Raw genomic sequence first — 21,821 nt, 5'->3', positions numbered from 1 at the left:
TTTTATGGGTACACAGTATAATAGGTATCTGTATTTATGGGGTACATGAGGTATTTTGATACAAGCATACAATGCTTAATAATGATCACATCAGGGTAAACGGGGTATTTATAACTTCAGCATTTAACATTTCTATGTGTTACAAACATTACACTATTTTATTAATTTTTAAATGTATGATAAATTATCATTGACTATAATAATCCTGTTGTGCTATCAATTACTAGAACTTATTCATTCTATCTAATTATATTTTTTGTACCCATTAACCATCCCCACTCCAACCCTACTACTCTTCCCAGCCTCTGGTAACCATCATTCTACTCTCTATGATGAAGGGCAGGTGAACCCCAAATTTGGAGCTCAGTCCCGGAATGTTCTTGGCTTTGCTCAGGAAAAAATTCAAGGGCAAGCCAGTGGTGTTAGCAGCTTCTGTTGAAATGGCAATGTATAGCAGCAGCAGAGGTACGGCTCAGTGCAGAGCAGGGCTACCCCACAGGCAGTGTGCCCAGAGTAGCAGCTCAGAGCCAGTGCTGCAGTCATATTTATAACCACTTTTAGTTATATATAAACTAAGGGGTAGATTATGCAGAAATTTCTAGAAAATGGGTGGTAACTTCTGGGTCATCAGGTCATTGCCATGGAAAGCGGCAATAAATTCTAGGTGTGGCCATTCTAGGGAATGGTAAACTGACATGGCACCATGGTGGACATGTCTTATGGAAAGCTGCTTCTGCCCCATCCCTGTTTTAGCTAATCCTCAATTTGGTCTGGTGTCTGAACCCTGCCTCTGGAGTTGTGTCCCGCCTCCTATCTCATCTCCATGAGTTCAATTGTTTTTATTTTTAGCTTCCACAAATGAGTGAGAACACGTGAAGTTTGTCTTTCTGTGCCCCACTTATTTCACTTAATATAATGCTCTCCACTTCCATCCATGTTGTTGCAAATGACAGGATATCATCATTTGTTTTTATGGCTGAATAGTACTCCATTGTATGTATGTACAACATTTTCTTTATCCATTTGTTTGTTGATCAACACTTACGTTGCTTCCAAATCTTAGCTACCGTAAACAGTGCTGCAAGAAACATGGGATTCAGATATCTCTTTCATATACTGATTTCCTTTCTTTTGGGTATATACCTAGCAGTGGGACTGCTGGATCATATGGGAGTTCTAGTTTTAGCTTTTGAGGAACTGCCATACAGTTCTCCATAGTGGCTATACTAACTACATTTCCAGCAAGAGCGTATGAGGCTGCCCTTTTTCCCCATCCTCATCAGTATTTGCTATTGCTTGTCTTTTGGATAGAAACCATTTTAACTGGGGTGAGATGATATTTCATAGTAGTTTTGATTTGCATTCCTCTGACAATTCTCTGACAATAAATGATGTTGAGCATTTTATCACATGCCTGTTTGCCATTTGTATGTCTTAAGAAATGTCTACTCAGATTTTTTAGCCCTTTTTTTTTTTTTTGAGACGGAGTCTCGCTCTGTCGCCCAGGCTGGACTGTAGTGGCGTGATCTCGGCTCACTGCAAGCTCCGCCTCCTGGGTTCACGCCATTCTCCTGCCTCAGCCTCGTGAGTAGCTGGGACTACAGGCGCCCGCTGCCACACCCAGCTAATTTTGTATTTTTAGTAGAGGATGGGGTTTCACCGTGTTAGTCAGCACGGCCTCAATCTCCTGACCTCCTGATCCGCCCGCCTTGGCCTCCCGAAGTGCTGGGATTACAGGCATGAGCCACTGTGCCTGGCCATTAGCCCATTTTTAATTGAATTATTAATTATTTTCCTATTTAGTTGTTTGAGCTCCTTGTACATTGTTTATTAATCCCTTCTACAAGTCTTTACTGAATGTCAGCACTACTAAATGTTAAGAGGTGGCATGATAGAGAAGAAAGAAAACTTGATTTGGAATAGTTAACACTGGGTTAAAGTCTTGGCTTTCCCACTTCATAGCTGTGTGACTTGGGCATTTAACCTGCAGCTTCTTCACCTCTGTGCTAGAATCATAATCGCTTTGGCTACTTCAAAGGGTTGACGAGAGAATAAAATATAGATGTAAGTATGCTTTCTTATCCTGTTAAACATTATGAAAATTGTATGTTACCATTAGAGAAGCTAGATAAAAAATTTTGGTTTCTAGCTTATGATCTAATTATGGAAAAAATCTGTACCAGAAATATTCAAAGAGCAAAACTATTTAGCAAAGTGTTGGAGAGTCCTGCAGTCTAGGTTTCCTAATGCCATGTGGCAAATGTTCATTGTGTGGTACAGACCAAGTATAAAAGTGAGAAAAGCAGTCATCAGGAAAAACTTCACAGGAGAGAAGAATGTGAGCTGGAAGTAATGAGGCAGAAAGGAACCAGGAGAACATTCCAGAATGTGAGAGATTCATGAGCCAATACATAGAGACAGTGTGAAGTAAATCTGTGTGGTTTCTCTGCTTTCAGAAAACTCTCTCATATTTCAGACCCACTGAAAAATTCTCTCCTACAAACCACAACAGGGAACAATATAGTAATTTTTTTTTCCAGTAGAAAAAGGTACATACCTCTTGACACAGCAATTCCACTTTTAGGAACTTAGACTACAGATGGATGTGAGTGTGTGTATATACACATATGTGAAATAATTTATACAGATGATTACTGCAGTCCAGTTTGTATATGTGAGAAAACTATAATTTATAATTGAGAAATAATAATTTAAGATGCCATCAATAGGTGATTGGCTAGGAAATTGTGTTATACACACAATCAAATATTTTACAGATTTTATAAAACATAAAATATATAAAGGTATTGGCCAGGCATAGTGGCTCATGCCTGTAATTCCAGCACTTTGGGAGGCCGAGGTGGGTGGATCATGAGGTCAGGAGTTCAAGACTAGTCTGGCTAACATGGTGAAACCCCACCTCTACTAAAAATACAAAAAATTAGCTGGGCGTGGTGGCACATGCCTGTGCCATTCATCCCAAAGAAGGAATCAACTCTGCTGATGAGCAGATGCAATACTTGAAAGACAAAACTCTACGAATATTCTTGGTTTTGACCCTTAATCTCAGCTACTCGGGAGGCTGAGGCAGGAGAATCGCTTGAGCCCAGAAGGTGGAGGTTGCAGTGAGCCAAGGTCGCGCCATTGCACTCCAGCCTGGGCGACAGTGCAAGACTCTGTCTCAAACTACGTGTGTGTGTATATATATATACACATATATGTATATATATACACATATACATATATGTATATATGTATATAAATATATTAGCTACATATGCACAGATAGGAAATAATTATCTCAATTTATTAAATAAAAAAAGCAAAGTCTAGAAGTATGCTATATTTATGTAAAAAGAAAATAAAAGAGTCCATACAGAGTGCTTGTCAACGCATAGACAACAGTACAAAAGTAGTCACTAGTCACAGATTAGGATAGAGGAATGAGAGGGTGACATACTTTTCACTGTATATACTTTTGAATTCCATATCATACTCAAGTATTACCTATCCAAAAATTACTTTAAATGTATTAACTGGTGACCCAATGCTTTCACAGACTCCAGATAAATTTGCACACTGACTTCAATTTAGGAAGCCCCAATAAATAACGTTCTCTGAATATCCTTTAGCTGAAATTGCTTCAGGTAGATAATGCAAAATACAGCTGCCCAGCATAGAGTTCAGTCCAGTTGCCTGCAGATTTTGCTGAGCCGCTGGGTCCTGTTATTGACCATACTGTGTTCCCCAAAAGTTCATTTATTGAAAGCCAAACACTTACATGAAGACAGGGCCTCTAAGGAGGCAATCAAGATTAAATAAGGTCATAAGGGTGAGGCCCTAATCCAAAAGGACTGGTGGCCTTCTAAGAAGAGGAAGATACATCAGGAGTGCCACACACAGAGGCAAGGCCACGTGAGGCCACAGTGGGAAAGTGGTCATCTACAAGCGAGGAACAGGAAGCCAACTCTGCTGGAAACTTGATCTTGGATCTCCAGCCTCTAAAGCTGTGAGAAAATAAGTGTCTGTTGTTTAGGCTACCCAGACTGTGGCATTTTGTCATGGTAGCCTGAGAAGATTAATACCTTTACCATCAAGGACTCTGATGGAGAAGCGCAGTCCTCCAGCCAGAGATAAGCTGAGCTAAAGTGGGAGCTATGCTGCTTGGCCGGCAGAGGAGTACCGCTGTAACACAAGAACATGCCACTAATTCAAACTACAGAGTGGGTATAAGGAGTCCAGGGTCCTAGTTCCTGCAAAGCCATTCCTGACTGTGTGACCTGAACCATCACGTGAACTCTGCAGGATCTGTCTCAAATCCTTTCAGCTTCCTTACTTCCTTCCAGCTCACTGGTTCCAGGATTTATATCATGCAAACAGCAAAATATGCCACTACCAAGAGTCAAGTTAGCTTCCAAAAATAGTGCAGCTTCATATTTGGGAAAGAAAAATAGCAGCCTGTAACCTAGGAGTTCCCAATCAGTGAGACTAAATCTACTTTAGCTGTCAAAGCCTCACAAAGCAGGCTGCTGCCGCTGCTGCTGCTGACACAGAATCTTCCTCACACTCTGAGTTTTGCTGGGATTCTCATGGTAGGGAAGGTGGAACATGGTCTCCTCTGAGAATTTATCACTCCGAAAATCCACCTTTTAGAAACCCTGGCACTCCACAAAAGCAGTGAAGAGGTATCCCATCTCACAAACAGACAAAACTATGACAATTCCTGTTGTCATTAAAGGGAGAGAGGTGATGTTAAGCCAAAAAACTAAAACACTCATTTCTCAAGTGTCACTCATCCCAAAGAAGAAATCAACTCTGCTGATGAGCAGATCCAACACTTGAAAGAGAAAGCCCTATGAATATTCTTGTTTTTGACCCTTAGTATCACATCATAATGAAATAGCAATATGTAGAAGCCTAGCTGAAGCACTGATGCATTTCTTTTTCAGTCAAAGGTTTGAAGTCTTATCATCAAGGGTTTACATGATGTAGCAACATCTAGGAACAGATATCCTACAGTTTAGGCATGCAGTTATTTCTTTAATGACAATGAAGTTAGGGCTGTTTGTTACAAAAAGTTGGGGCACATGGTTTCAAAAGAAAATATGAGCCAGAATTGTAGGTGACTATTTCAGATAACTGAACTTGTACTTTAGAAGAACGCATTTCCAGGCTAGGTGTGGTGGCTCACGTCTGTAATCACTTTGCACTTTGGGAGGCCAAGGCAGGTGGATGACCTGAGGTCAGGAGTTCGAGACCAGCCTGGCCAATTTGGTGAAACCCCGTCTCCACTAAAAATACAAAAATTAGCCGGTTGTGGTGGCATATACCTGTAATCCCAGCTACTCAGGAGGCTGAGGCAGGAGCGGCTCTTGAAACTGGGAGGCAGAGGTTGCAGGGAGCCGAGATTGTACCACTGCACTCCAGCCTGGGTAACAGAGTGAGACTCAGTTAAAAAAAAAAAGAAAAAAAAAAGAGGAAGAAGAAAGAAGAAAGAAGAAGAAGAAAATATTTCCATCATATTTGTTTCTAGCAAAGCTAAAGAAAGAACTTTATCAGTTCAAGAGCTACAACAGACTTGAAAATCAGTTTTGGAAAGCAGGCCACCCTCTGAATTCAAGGAATCAGTATAGAGAAGACAGTTTTGAATGCACAGCAAAATCTTATATGCAGAAGTATTTTAAAAACAAGATGGCAATGTATCTAGGCACAAATTTCATAAATATATTCTAGATTCTCTGGGTTGGTATGCATAAGGAGAATTCCTCAGTAAAGTTTTTAATCTTGGAATCTACAACTCTGAATGGAAGAGTGGTTTCCCCCTGAGTCATTATTACGTACTGTAGGTATACAAAGAAATATTAGTTTTCCAACAAGTATATTCAGTTTTGAGCAACACCCAATTGCCATGCTGGTAGCAGGCTAATAACGCCTTTGGAATATTAAAAGTAAATGCAATGACATTTTATGTCGAAATCAAGGAATGTTGAGAAGTATATAAACTTCAAGATGAACATAACTGCCTACATTGATTTGGAACTTTTGACTTTGTTCTTGGCACATACTTAGGTCAAAGCAGAGGTAATGGGATTTGTTATGAATGTGTCTCCTCACATGCCAAATATGTTGCTGCCTAAAATGTTATATTTCAATGTGGATTTTGTTGGGAGGGAGGGCACATAAATGTTAACTGCCTTGACAGGCATCCTCATTTGGAAGGTTTTTCAACTTGCTAACATCACAAATGGTACCAAATATAAATAAGTATGACAGTATAAAGCCTTTTCAGCTGAGTTTTATAAGTCCTATGTCAAAATAATTACTAATAGAATGGCTCATTTAGAGCTAATTTATCTGTGGTCTTCGAAAACTGCTACAGAGAAAAAAGAATTACACAAATCAGCTTAATTTTACTTATAATCAAATAATGTTGAATAGATGTGGTCTCAAGATGCACAGATTCAACACATTAAGATATAAATCAGATATTTCCCACATGTGTACTTGATCAGGTTTATAGAAAACTTTCAAAAGATTATCTTCTCATTTATGCCTATTGTTGTAAAAATGCAATAAATCTTTAAATATCTAACTGGAAATGTAGTACCTCATAATAAATTGAATTTTGTGTTATTCCATCAAAACCTCTCTCTCTCCCTCTTTTCTCTGGATATTGTTTTATGTATACCTCTCTCCTTCATCATTGTCAATCTGCTTAAATTTCCCCATTTTCCCTACTCTTGTACTCTCCCTCCCTCTTCATTTGTCTTCTCTACCCCTTTCTCTCCTGTTTGTTCAGCTTTAGTCATTACTGAATAAAGATTTGTGTTTTCTATTTTTAATTATAAAAGAAGATGAAATAAATTAAGGATTAAAAATAAAACCGAATTGAATGATAGGTGGTCTTGGTCTTCTTTTTACAACCTTTCATAAATTCTTTTTCTGCTCTTGACAGAATATACTTTCCTGCCTCTGGTTTAAAACCATGTCCAGGCCGGGCGCGGTGGCTCAAGCCTGTAATCCCAGCACTTTGGGAGGCCAAGACGGGCGGATCACGAGGTCAGAAGATCGAGACCATCCTGGCTAACACGGTGAAACCCCGTCTCTACTAAAAAGTACAAAAAAACTAGCCGGGCGATGTGGCGGGTGCCTGTAGTCCCAGCTACTCGGGAGGCCGAGGCAGGAGAATGGCGTGAACCCGGGAGGCCGAGCTTGCAGTGAGCTGAGATCTGGCCACTGCACTCCAGCTTGGGCGACAGAGCGAGACTCCGTCTCAAAAAAAAAAAAAAAAACCATGTCCAAAACCATGTGCTTACATCTAATACAAACCATGCTATTTGCATTAGATGTGAGCACAAAGAGTAAGTACGTTTAATGGAGGAAATAAATGGAAAAGGAGCTATAGGGATTACATATTATAGAGTATTCTCTTTTTATTGGGAAAGCCTCTTGAAAAATCAGGATGTTTTAAAAGCATAGTTCAAAATTTAAAAAATGATACCAATTTAAATCTATTCAGATTTTGTTAACTAACTTGTATATGCTTATTAGTAAAAATTATTTTAAGCAGTTTACAAGAAAAGCTCATATATTTTCTTTAAATTGGCTCACTTTAACTTTTACTTTCATATTAGTAAATAACATTTGTGGGGTGATGGGTTTGATGTGATTAATATGTACATATATATGTATATCTATCTATGTATATTTATAATATTGGTCCACATATCACCTGAAATCATTTCATGGTATGAGTTCTGAATTTAGGTTAGGGAAATAAAATATCTCAGTTCTGCTTAGAGAAACCAAATAATTTCATTACAGATTATTATATAGTCAAAGCAGCATTAATTAAAGAGTTATAATTTTGAGTATTAGAAATAATTTTTACCAGGGTTTTCCTAGATTTTTTTTTATTTGCAAAGTAGTATGTTACACAGCCTTTATTGTACTTGATTAAGCTCACACCAGGACAGGTTATCTGGCTCCTACCAGAGTTCTATCAACAGCCTCTCATTCTAAGAACAGATCTATGATGTCAGCCCTTAATCCATCTGCCTCCCCACCTTCTTCCTCTCCTCACTATCTTAAGCTTTGCCACACTGAACGATTAAGAGCTTGGGTCAAAATGATGTGGTTATATAAACACTCACTATTTCTGTCTTATGGAAATACTTCCCCTGTGAGTTGCTCAATATGCTTCTCAGCTAAGAGAATACACCTCCTTTCTGGTCTTGCCTTAAAAATCATACCATCTGGCCTAATACCACTGACGAATTGCTAAACCTTTTAAGAAGGACTGTTGCATACACCAAGAGACATGACTATGACTATGATTTGAATAGGGCCTGCAGCTTATAACCAAGCCGGATATAATGCAGAAGTGACAAACTGCAGGGGGAAGCCTGGGCAAAATGACCTGTGTTCTTGTTCTAGGTTCAGCTCTGCCAAACTGGGTAGCACACATTCCTTCGCTGAGCCATTGTTTTCCCAATAATGAAGTCAGCTTTAATTATCTCTAAGGTCTCTTCTAGTTCCGTGACATTGAAGCTTTTCAAGGAGAGCTCTCTATATTCCAAAAGTTAAGAACATTACCTGAAGTATTCACCACTGTACAGCTAGTGCCTGTAGCACTGCCTGACACATAGCAAATGCTTAAAATACATTTGCTGAAAGAATTAACAAAGAGGTAGGCTTGCCACCACTACTGTAAAGTGATTGTAATTAATTTACAGACTCAGCTTCTCTTTCTGCCTGATAAAGATATTTCTTGAGTCAACAAAAAACTACTTATTACTTATTGGGTCAAGTAGGAGAGGTAAAAATAATGAATAAAGACTGAATTTTGAGAGGAAAGGGCCATGGGAATATTTTTAGGGAACAAATACATGATACAAAACAGTACTACAATGGGTGCTTGCTTTGCTTTCAGGATTAATTTACATTGTAGAAAAGTACATGTACTCTCTTAGGATACACAGGAGACCGACCTAGGCAGTGCTTCTCTACCCCAACACATACTGATATTGGACTGAACTACAACCCTTGCACACAACTTCAGACTGTTTGCCAAAGTCCATTGAGTGGACTGATGGCATCAAGAATGAGAAAATAAGAGAATGAAGACAAATGGCTTCTACTTTCTTGCTCTCTTATGTTTCCCACTGCCTTTCTCCACTTTGGTAACATTTCCCACATTCCAATCCTCAACATTCACTCAATCCCTAGCACGTACACAGACACACATGCACACATACACACACACACGCACACGCGCGCACGCACACACATGTGCTCACAACACACACACGCGCACACACGCACACGTGCTCACACTCTGTTCTCCCCCCACGATCCCTGAAATCCAAGGGAATGGGAGGAAGGTCATAGATGTATGTGCTGATCATGTGGGAGAAAGAGAAGAGCTCTGCAAAACTGATTTTTTTTTTTCTCTACCAGAAAGGAGAATCCCGATGAAGACCAAAGATGATGGAAGCTAAGAATTTTATCCCCATTTTTGTCCAGCACTCTACATTCTCTTCTCCTGACAGATTTCCTCCCTCTCATCTTCCTTGAGTGAGTCTTTGACTTAGACCATCCGAATAGTATCAGCAGCGAAGATTTCAGAATGGCTTGCAGTTAGGAGAAGCCCACCTGCATCAGGAGAGGAAGGACAATTCTTCAAGTGAGTGGAAGGATTGGGGTTAGGAAGTTGTATACTGGAAACCAAGTCAGATTCTGAATTCAGTCTACTAAAAAAATTATACCTGCTACAGAGGTTCTATACTGGTTTCAGTTCACTCATTCAAGAGCATTCAATGAACTTCTATTGAGCATTTACACGGTGCCATGCTAGGCTCTGTGGCTACAACGGCAAACAAACAAACAAAAAAATACATGATCCCTACTTTTATGGGGGCTTAAACTTTAGTGGGAAGAACAAATGTTAGTAAAAAAAATCTCTACCAATAAATGTACAATTACAAACCGAGACAACTAACAAGAAGGAAAGCAATGAGATTCCCTGGCAATGTTCTACAAAGGAGCTTGATGTAAGGTTAGGAGTCAAGAAAGGCTCTGGGGAGAAATTGACACTAAATCTGAGCTCAGAAGAATGAGTAGGAGATTTCTCAGCAGAGATAGGGGGTGGGAAGCAGAAGAGAAATGAAGAGGCAGGAAATTATAACCTCTTGAACTCTAAAGTCTATAATTTTCCACATTATCTTATTTAGATGTTGCTAACAGAATTATGTCTGAAAATGTTCTAGAAATGTAGTTGTTGGTGAGAACACTCCCTTAAGAGGCTATAGACCCAGGTGAGTATGGAGACAGGATTCTGACCAATGACCCTTGTGTCATCAATTCTATATCTTATAATAATCCTTTACATATTTTGTAACTAAAAAATCATCCCCACTAGGTTATTTTTATCAGAAGTTGTCTTTGAGACATATGGACTTCAAGGTTAGTGCCATCATAATTTAACCATTAATCCTGGTTGTCACTAGAAATTGCTTTCAACTAGGAAGTTAACAGTTAACAAATATCTACTCTCTACTCATCTCCGTCCAGGCCAGAAAGAATTGACAGATCAGTAACTACAATGGATTATTTCCTTTTTTATTAAAAAAAGAGAAGTTCAATTAAGAGATTTCTTGTTTCAACAAACAGCATGGGCAAAGACTCCATGCCAAGAAACAACATGGCATGTTCAGAGAGTGTTAGGGAGAAGTGGGGAGATTAGGAGGTAAAACGACAGGGCGTGGCAGGAGACAGGATATGAGGGATGAGGAATGAGGGAGGGGTTGGTGTCAAGCATGACCCCATGATTTCTGACTTGCCCACTGGGACAGATGGGAGAGGAGCCGTTCTTCAAGTTGGGGAGCAGAGAAGAAATCCGCATTTGGAGTAGAAGATATATTTTGGATATGCTAAGTCTGGGGTGACTTTGAGAAATCTAAGTAGAGATACTGAGTGGATGAATCTGTAGAGAAGTTCAGGAGGGGAGATACAAATTTGAAGCGATCACTTGATGCATGGATGTGGATGAGGTTGAACAGGCAAATGGAATAAAGAGAAAAGAGAAGATGGCTTAAGATCAAGTATTGAGGAATTCCATATTCAGTGCTAAGCAGAGGAGAAGGAGCCTACAGATGAGTCAGAAAAGATACACCCAAGAGACAGGAGGAAAAACCAGGATGCTACAATTAGGCCTGCTGAGAGAGAAAGCATTGTTTTCAGGGACTAGAATTGTAGGATAAGTAGGCTTCCTTAAGGTGGTATGAGAGTCTACACACTACCAAGTACTTAGAATATTTTTCCTGAATTGCAGTTAAAACCTATGAGAAATGTGGCTACAACAAAGTGAGTGTTAACCAACCCATCTTTCAAACAGATTTTTGGAATACAGTCTATTTGTAATTTGAGTATATCGTGTACTATGACAGAGGAACACGTTTTACTTTAGTTAGACATGAAATATTTTGAAAGAATGGAACTATTTTATTTTCTAATAACACTTTAATCTTGGAATGTGCTATAATTTGAATTTCTATTTTTAAAAGCTAGAATGAAGAGTAGGAAGGAAATTTTATATATATACACACACATATATGTATATATGTGTACACTACACACACACACACACACACACACACACATTTCTCCATTTCTTGTGCATTTTTCTTTTGTCTTTGACCACTTTAGCTGTCAGTTCTGTAATCTCCTATAAACTAATTGAACTCTTCCTTCTGTGTGACAGCAGTAAGAATTGATCAACAAGATCCCTGGGAAAGTGACATCTGGCAACAAGGAACAATGGAAGGGAATACAGCTAATGCCATAGACAAATGTCAAGTTCTTTTAAATTTAATCCTCTCAGTAAGACATGGTTGAACTGGACACGGCTGATTAAGCAATAGATGCTTGTTTTGTTTGACATTAGGAAATCTGAGGTTGTGGCACTGCCAAAATCCTTATCTATTTCAAAGGGACAAGGAGGTGCACTGATAAAGAAGGGCCTCTGAATTTCCAGCTGTGACGTTCATTCATACCTAACAGTCTGCTTAAATAGCATGTTCTCCCTAAATATTAAGAACTGTTTTGGATGTTAACAGATCTCTTTTTATCTAATTGCAGTTCTCTTAAATCCATATATTTAAAAGTTTCAGAATTGTATTTGAGAGTATCAAACATGGTGAACAAACCAAATTTAGATATTTCCTTCTTTAAAGCAAAATGTATATATAGTTGCATTTATACTGAATTGATAAAACAGTGTTGGTCTACAATATAGATATCTGTAAGAAAACTACACATCTGGAAAAGTTAATCCCTAATGAGAAAAAAAGTTATCTGTACTAGGCTAGCTCCTAAAAGGCATTTCAAAAATTTGTCTTTGCTTGTTTTGCATTTTATTACTTTTTGGTTTTCAATATAAATATATTGATTTCCAAAGGTTAGAAAGGAATTGAGACACTAATAAATCCCTCTTCTTTTTATAGTCTAAAAGATTCATAGCCACACACCAGAAATACAGAAAGAACTTGAAGGCAGCCTACTCTCTTCCTTATTTCAATATAACAGAGATTTATTGAACATTCAAGTTTATCCATATGTAGTGGTGGTGAGGGTCTTCTGTAAGGAATCTCTGAAAATACTCCTCCTTGAAAGCGAAAGACCACCAGGCAAGGATATGGGAAACCTAATTCTGTCTTAATTATGCCCTGTTAGATATATAACTTTGGCCTAATTAGTAAGTATTTCTGAAACTCATCTTCTTTCTATCACAGGGTGAATGGACTATGTAGATAACCTTTAAAATTTCTGCCAGGTCTATAATTATATTTTATGTTTCAGTTGATTTTGACAACCTTAGGGAATCCCAGTAATCCTGGGCACTTGAAAGGCAATCTGATTTATTCTTCATGTACTTAAATTATTTTACTTTAGAAAATAAAATTTGACCAAGTAAAATTTCCCAACTATTTCATCAAAGTAAAGATCTAAACGTTTTATTTGACCAAAGGCAGATTAAAAAATTGATATGGTTCCTACTTCTTGATGTAGTAGGATTAACAGAAATGAAGTGCTCTTCATTATAATCTGCCCATTTTATACTCTCCTAGGTTTTCATGGAGTGAATGTCCCACAGGTGCATCTGGTTGATCACAGAGAGATACATAACCACTATCTCCATTCCTACAACCAAATAGTAGGCATCCCTGCATGAAGGGTTCTCCAAATTTTTGTGAGCATAAGTACATTTTCATTTGCCGAAGTGGAGCCAGTGAAGGCTCTGTGTTAAGTGGAAATCCTGGGCAACAAAGACTGTGAATAAGAATGGGGAGATGATGATGCAGCTCTAGTCCTCTATACAAATCCCAGCAGTGCTCAGCAACCCTGGCTGGATTGGAGATGTACTGGAAGATCCTTATCCATTAGGTTGGCTCTCCTACTACAAAATAAACATATTCTGTGGCTATCTGCTTTGGAGTCTCAGATTCTGGATTAGTTCACAAAGAAGTAAATTTCAGTGTATACTTGAAAATTCTATTAGCATTATTTCAAATGTTTTTTGCTAATTTTTATCATTTTTCATAAGTGCCTAAGTCATTTGTTAATTTTATATTGGGTTGGCTTACTAATTTGTATTCATTCTTTAATGTGTATATGTCTTTCATTGGACATATGTATTGCAATCTCTACTCCTAATGTGTGGTTGTCTTTTCACTCTCTTAATGGAGTTGTTGAATGAGCATTTTCAATTTAATTAAGTCCAATTTATTAATCTTTTCATGGGTTGTGTTTTTTATTTCCTATTCAGGAAATCTTTGTTTATCCTAAGGTTACAAAATATTCACCTAGGCTTTCTTCTAAAAATTTGATTGTTTTAGCTTTCACATTTAGATTTATAATCTTAGTTTTTTATATGGCATGAGGTAGGGTTCAAAGAGCCTTTTGTTCCACATGAATATATAACACCCTTAGCACAATTCAGTTAAAATTCCATTCTTTCTCATCTGTACTGGAGTGAAGACAGTTCAAATTAAGTGACCCTGTATGTTCTGCTCTGATTCTGGATTCTTTGCCATGTTGTTGTTCCCTCTGTCTACCCTTGCACCAATATCACACTGTCTTCATTACTGTGACTTTAGTTTAAGTGTTCATATCTGGTGGTATAAGTCCTTCTTCCTTCTCCTTCTTCTTCAGCATTATCCAGGGTATCCTAAGCCCTTTGCATTTTTACATAAATTTAACATTAGATTATCAATTTATACACATATTTATATACACGTGATGTGCTTGGGTTTTCATTGGGATTTTATTATGTCAACATTTCAATTTTGAAAGAATTACCATAATTAATTGGTAGAGAAATGAAATCTATACAGTATGTACATGCCCACCAAAAATGGCTGGAATTTATAAAAGAATGTAACAGTCAACATCAAATGTTATCAAGAACGTGAAGCAACTGGAATTCTCTTACATGGCTATGAAACAAATTGATCTAATTGCTTTGAAAAAATATTTGACGAGACTTGTTAAGACCAACATATGCTTATACTTCACCTAGTGGTTTCACTTCAATCTACCATGTTATTCCATGTCCAGCAACACTGGAGAAAGAAAGACATTCTTTGCATAAGATATTTTCTTATGCTTAAGATACTCTCTTATGCATAGAATAAAGCACAAGTTCTAGAGTCAGACTGCTTCCGTTCATATGCTCACATTCCAGCTCTACCTTATTGTCCGTGTGATGCTAGGCAAACTATTTAACCTCCCTATGTCTCATGTGGACAAAATGATTAGTGTGTGTTGTTTCCATATTGTTTATTATTTTCATCTGCAAACTCGGACAACAGGGTGGATGATATTTACCTATCTCATAAGGTTTCTGTGCTAGGAGGACTAAGATAACCCACGTAAGAACAGTGACTGGCAATCAGTAAGGACTCAAGAAATGTTAGTTATTATTATTTTCTACCCATTGCCACCCTACTTATCTTTCAAAGTCTACTTAATTCAAATTGCACCTATTCCATGTCATTTTATTCCCAAATAAAGGGGATGAAAATCTTAATTCTGACAAACATCTAGTTTCTTTCCCTCTCTCCCTACCACCAACTTTATGCTAATCTTCTATTTTCATCCTTATTATATTTGACTTTGATTTTGGGTTATTCTGTTGGTCTTTGCCTGGACCTCTGGACTGCAGGCATCCCAAAATTAGGTATCTCTGCTCCTCTGCCTGTTCCTGTAGATCTTTGCCCGGTGCTCTGCACTTAAGTGCTCAATAGATGTTGGTTGCATTGTATGGAATTGAATCAGGGAGGGAGACTGCTAGATGCCTGTGAGAAATGGTACTTGATATGTTTGCTTTCCAAGAAGCTTGTCATCTGAATTACTCTTAAGTGCTTAAACTCAATAGACAGTTTCTTAGTGATCCAATAGAAAGACAATGAGCAACTGCGCTAAGATTCAGGAAAGTGGCTTCAATACTGGCATGAAAATACTTGGGCTGACTGGAACAAGTGATTAGCAGTAAAACCTGCCTTTATTATGAAAATTTGAAGCAGATGGAGAGTTTCCAAATATGATTTAAAAAGCTGTAGTTGCCTTACGGGATATTAAGATCCTTACATTTTTAACACAGGAGAATTGGATTTTTATATGTTGGGCTCAGTTTTGAGTTTGTGGCTAGAAACCCTCAGGTTTTTAATCTTTGAGTTTTGATTTACTCAGGTTGAAACTAAAGACCAACTTATGCCAAAGATTTTATTTATTTTGCAGTGGGCCTGTATCTCTCAGGCCATCCACTTTGCAGGCCCTCAGGCAATAGTACAAATGCGGGCCTCATATCATATGTGTTTCTATATTTATCAGGTATACATTAAGGTAACAAACTGCTAAATATTTTCTATGTTCTTCCCTTCATAAAGACCTAGTAGCCAGGTTCCTTGTTCCGCCAGCTTGTAATGGCACGGGGCTTCTCTTCTCTTTCCAGCCCTGATCTTGAGGGACCTCATGAGCATGTGTGGACAGCCCAGACCATACATCAAAGTTCTATCCACACCTGCTACTAACAGCACCCTTTGAGCTTAGAGAAGTGCACAGAGACAGTATGGCCCACCCTCGAGAAGATGGACCCAGGGAGGAGGTTTCCTGGACCCTGACATTGGGAAGTCTGGGGTCTGGAGGGTAAGAAGTCTGTGGGTTCCGCATGGGCTCCTCTCTTGTCTCATAGAAATGGGTGTCGCTTGAAGAAGACCAGAACAAGGTTCTCTAAAGCGCAGGGTCCCTCTTTCCTGAGTCTAAGAGTAGTATTGATACTACTTTTCTTATAAGACATATAGCAACGGAATACTTTTATCTCGAGGTATTGTATTTAAAAGCACTGATTTATAAGACCCATTGGCATTCCTATTTAATGATATTATTAAACAAAATTTTAGTATTACTCTCTTCTCAACAATGACAAACTTGAAGTATTGACTATAATACTGATACATAAATAGTTACCAGAAAGCAAGCAATTTAACTTTTTTACCCACCATAATTCTGAAAGCCATGTTCTTGTTGCCATTTTTATCTCATTCAGACTAATTCAAAAGAAAAAACACCTGTGGATTTTCATTAAAGTCATGCCATAATGGGCCACTATGGTCAACTGGAGGATGAGTGGTCACTGATGAAGCTTCACCTGAAACTCCCTTCCCTAACAATTGAGTTGAATGTCTACCCCTCACTTCAGATTCTGCTCCTCAATAGTTCTAACTTTACCTTAGAAACACAGCTGTCAGAATATCAGATTTATTTACTTACTTATTTTGAGAAAAACAAAAGCTATAGCACCCTATATACCTCCTGTCCACACAACATGTCTAAATAACTCAAAAGTAAACATTAAGGGCAAGTATATTTGATTTCCAGTTTAGGTGTCATTTTATCATTGTGTGAGATGGACTTGGGTCACACTTCAAAGCTCCTAAGTTTGTAAAGATTAAATGAAACCATTTATGTAAAAAACTTGGCACAGTACCAAGACAATCAATAAATTCATTATCTTCTCCTTTCCCCTCTATTCCTCTCCACTGCATTCAACTCCAAATTTCTAAGTCAACACAAAAAATAGATTAATAGTCATAAATTAGAATATAAGTGGCTTTCATTCACTCAGTGATTATAAAATTCTGTATTTACGATATATAAACCCAAACTTCAGATTCACATGCACAAAAATCTCCTTAGAGTGAAAAGTATTTTGGGAGCTTATTAAGGGATGTACTGGGTAATGCTGAAGAACAAAGAACACTCTTGATATTAAATTGAGCTCCAAGATTTCATATTCTAAGTTTATAGCTGCATTCTGGTTAACCTCATTCTTTTTTGGAGTACAGCTACTCTTTTTAGAAATTACTTTTTCACTAATCACTGCCAATCATATTGAAATTATTGTGAAATAAAGAACCTTTTCTTTCAAAAAGCCACAATTCACATCATAACATAGGGGCCTACAAAGAGCTTATGAAAGCTCCCGAGGCAGCTGCTTCTCTTGGAGAACTGCCGGAAAGCAGCCTGCAAACACAGACAGATTCCTGCCCATGCCGGGCAGGCGGAGGTGGAGGCTGCTGGTCCTGACCGGGCTGGGCCACAATAAGAAGCTGGCTGTGAAGTTGCAAGAATTCAATTTCCTTGTCCCTACATGTAACTCTGGTAAGGACTAGATAAATAAATGGGCTTCCCCCACTTTGTACTATTACAATATGGTGTGTATGTGTGTGTGTTTACCAATTCAGCAAAATGTAAAAATTCATTTGAAAAATGGAGACTACATAAACACATACATATATATTAAATATCATTATAGACTGGACGTGGTGGCTCATGCCTGTAATTGCTTTGGGAGGGATTTGCGAGCCCTTTGGGAGGCCAAGGCAGGCGGATCACGAGGTCAAGAGATTGAGACCATCCTGGCCAACATGGTGAAGCCCTGTCCCTACTAAAAATACCAAAATTAGCCAGGCATGGTGGCACGCGCCTGTAGCTACTCAGGAAGCTGAGGCAGGAGAATCACTTGAACCTGGGAGGCGGAGCTTACAGTGAGCTGAGATTGTGCTATTGCACTCCAGCCTGGTGACAGAGTAAGACTCCGTCTCAAAAAGAAAAAAAAAAAAAAGAAAGAAAGAAAAAAAAAATTCATCCCCTAGTGAATCTTGTGCTCCCTATTCCCACCTCCAATTGCCAATATGCTGCCCAGAGAGAGCAGGTGTAAGAAAGGGAAGTAATATTAATTGAGTGCCTGTGAAGTGGCAGACCTGGGCTAGCTGTATTCATGCTCCTTATCTCATGTAATTTTCATCAGTCCTAGAAAACCAAATGCAACCATTGGCTCTTCTCTGAATCTTGACTGAAAACAAATCGCCTGTAAAAAGACATCTTGAAGACAAATGGGGAAAATGGAGTATGAGTTGTCCAGAAGACATGAAATGTCGGAGGATACTAATGAATGTTTTTTACAAAAAGTTGTTAAATGTGATTATGTCGTGGTGGTTGTATCTTTTGGAAATTGTCCTTTCCAGCCAGAGATCCATATTGATATATTGACAGGTGAGATTATGTGATGGCTGGGATAGACAGTAAAATACTCCACTACTGTTCTACCCCACAAAAGTAAGTGGTGGATACATGATACAATAATGGTATTTTGATAATTTCTCAAGCTGTATTATGGGGATAAGAGGTATTATTCTTTCTATATATGTTGTATGATTGAAAGCCCTCAAAATAGAAAGTTTTTTTTTTCTTTTTTTTTTGTTATACTTTAAGTTCTAGGGTACATGTGCACAACATGCAGGATTATTACACATGTATGCATGCGCCATGTTGGTGTGCTGCACCCATTAACTCGTCATTTACATTAGGTATATCTCCTAGTGCTATCCCTCCCCGCTCTCCCTACCCCATGACAGGCCCCGGAGTGTGATGTTTCCCTTTCTGTGTCCAAGTGTTCTCATTGTTCAATTCCCACCTATGAGTGAAAACATGTGGTGTTTGGTTTTTTGTCCTTGGGATAGTTTGCTGAGAATGATGGTTTCCAGCTTCACCTATGTCCCTACAAAGGACATGAACTCACCCTTTTTTATGGCTTCATAGTATTCCATGGTGTATATGTGCCACATGTTCTTAATCCAGTCTGTCACTGATGGACATTTGGGTTGGTTCCAAGTCTTTGCTATTGCGAATAGTGCCGCAATAAACATATGTGTGTATGTGTCTTTATAGCAGCATGGTTTATAATCCTTTGGGTATATACCCAGTAATGGGATGACTGGGTCAAATGGTATTTCTAGTCCTATATCCTTGAGGAATCGCCACACTGTCTTCCACAATGGTTGAACTAGTTTACAGTCCCACCAACAGTGTAAAAGTGTCCCTATTTCTCCACATCCTCTCCAGCACCTGTTGTTTCCTGACTTTTTAATGATCGCCATTCTAACTGGTGTGAGATGGTATCTCATTATAGCTTTGATTTGCATTTCTCTGATGGCCAGTGATGATGAGCATTTTTTCATGTGTCTGTTGGCTGCATAAATGTCTTCTTTTGAGAAATGTCTGTTCATATCTTTTGCCCACTTTTTGATGGTTTTTTTTTCTTGTAAATTTGTTTGAGTTCTTTGTCGATTCTGGATATTAGCCCTTTGTTAGATGAGTAGATTGCAAAAATTTTCTCCCATTCTGTAGGTTGAGTGTTCACTCTGACAGTAGTTTCTTTTGCTGTGCAGAAGCTCTTTAGTTTAATTAGATCCCATTTGTCAATCTTGGCTTTTGTTGCCATTGCTTTTGGTGTTTTAGACATGAAGTCCTTGCCCATGCCTATGTCCTGAATGGTATTGCCTAGGTTTTCTTCTAGGGGTTTTTATGGTTTTAGGTCTAACATTTAAGTCTTTAATCCATCTTGAATTAATTTTTGTATAAGGTGTAAGGAAGGGATCCAGTTTCAGCTTTCTACATATGGCTAGCCAGTTTTCCCAGCACCATTTATTAAATAGGGAATCCTTTCCCCATTTCTTGTTTTTGTCAGGTTTGTCAAAGATCAGATGGTTGTAGATGCGTGGTATTATTTCTGAGGGCTCTGTTCTGTTCCATTGGTCTATATCTCTGTTGTGGTACCAGTACCATGCTGTTTTGGTTACTACAGCCTTATAGTATAGTTTGAAGTCAGGCAGCATGAAGTCTCCAGCTTTGTTCTTTTGGCTTAGGATTGTCTTGGCAATGCAGGCCCTTTTTTGGTTCCATATGAACTTTAAAGCAGTTTTTTCCAACTCTGTGAAGGAAGTCATTGGTAGCTTGATGGGGATGGCATTGAATCTATAAATCACCTTGGGCAGTATGGCCATTTTCACGATATCGATTCTTCCTATCCATGCACATGGAATGTTCTTCCATTTGTTTGTGTCCTCTTATTTTGTTGAGCAGTGGTTTGTAGTTTTCCTTGAAGAGGTCCATCACATCCCTTGTAAGTTGGATTCCTAGATATTTTATTTTCTTTGAAGCAATTGTGAATGGGAGTTCACTCATAATTTGGCTCTCTGTTTGTCTGTTATTGGTGTATAAGAATGCTTGTGATTTTTGCATATTGATTTTTGTATCCTGAGATTTTGCTGGTTTCTTATCAACTTAAGGAGATTTTGGGTTGAGACAATGGGGTTTTCTAAATATACAATCATGTCATCTGCAAACAGGGACAATTTGACTTCCTCTTTTCTTAATAGAATACCCTTTATTTCTTTCTCCTACCTGATTGCCCCGGCCAGAACTTCCAACACTATGTTGGATAGGAGTGGTGAGAGACGGCATCCCTGTCTTGTGCCAGTTTTCAAAGGAAATGCTTCCAGTTTTTGCCCATTCAGTATGATATTGGCTGTGGGTTTGTCATAAATAGCTCTTATTATTTTGCGATACATCCCATCAATACCTAATTTTTTTTTTTTTTTTTTTTTTTTTTTTTAATTTTTTTATTTTTTAATTATTATTATTATACTTTAAGTTGTAGGGTACATGTGCATAACGTGCAGGTTTGTTACATATGTATACTTGTGCCTTGTTGGTGTGCTGCACCCATCAACTCGTCATTTACATCAGGTATAACTCCCAATGCAATCCCTCCCCCCTCCCCCCTCCTCCCTCCCCATGATAGGCCCCGGTGTGTGATGTTCCCCTTCCTGAGTCCGAGTGATCTCATTGCTCAGTTCCCACCTATGAGTGAGAACATGCGGTGTTTGGTTTTCTGTTCTTGTGATAGTTTGCTAAGAATGATGGTTTCCAGCTGCATCCATGTCCCTACAAAGGACACAAACTCATCCTTTTTGATGGCTGCATAGTATTCCATGGTGTATATGTGCCACATTTTCTTAATCCAATCTGTCATTGATGGACATTTGGGTTGATTCCAAGTCTTTGCTATTGTGAATAGTGCCGCAATAAACATACGTGTGCATGTGTCTTTATAGCAGCATAATTTATAATCCTTTGGGTATATACCCAGTAATGGGATGGCTGGGTCATATGGTACATCTAGTTCTAGATCCTTGAGGAATCGCCATACTGTTTTCCATAATGGTTGAACTAGTTTACAATCCCACCAACAGTGTAAAAGTGTTCCTATTTCTCCACATCCTCTCCAGCACCTGTTGTTTCCTGACTTTTTAATGATCGCCATTCTAACTGGTGTGAGATGGTATCTCATTGTGGTTTTGATTTGCATTTCTCTGATGGCCAGTGATGATGAGCATTTTTTCATGTGTCTGTTGGCT

At 38.5% G+C, this 21,821-nt stretch overlaps 1 protein-coding gene and 1 long non-coding RNA gene across 2 annotated transcripts in view; both read right to left on the bottom strand.

Annotated features, from left to right (window-relative positions):
- Positions 1-21,821, bottom strand: part of LOC105493288 (ring finger protein 150) — a 287,223-nt gene that overhangs the window by 129,357 nt on the left and 136,045 nt on the right. The gene's annotated exons all lie outside the window — the stretch shown is intronic.
- Positions 1,435-21,821, bottom strand: part of LOC139362320 (uncharacterized) — a 32,489-nt gene continuing 12,102 nt past the window's right edge. Inside the window, exon 2 of the long non-coding RNA XR_011620940.1 lies at positions 1,435-20,983. This is a non-coding gene — a long non-coding RNA (uncharacterized lncRNA). The remainder of the gene's footprint in view (positions 20,984-21,821) is intronic.

The sequence above is a fragment of the Macaca nemestrina genome, chromosome 3 (genome assembly GCF_043159975.1).
Source record: "Macaca nemestrina isolate mMacNem1 chromosome 3, mMacNem.hap1, whole genome shotgun sequence".
Taxonomy (NCBI): domain Eukaryota; kingdom Metazoa; phylum Chordata; class Mammalia; order Primates; family Cercopithecidae; genus Macaca; species Macaca nemestrina.
Note: the sequence above shows the minus strand (reverse complement) of the source record. Positions and strands in the feature narration are given on the sequence as shown.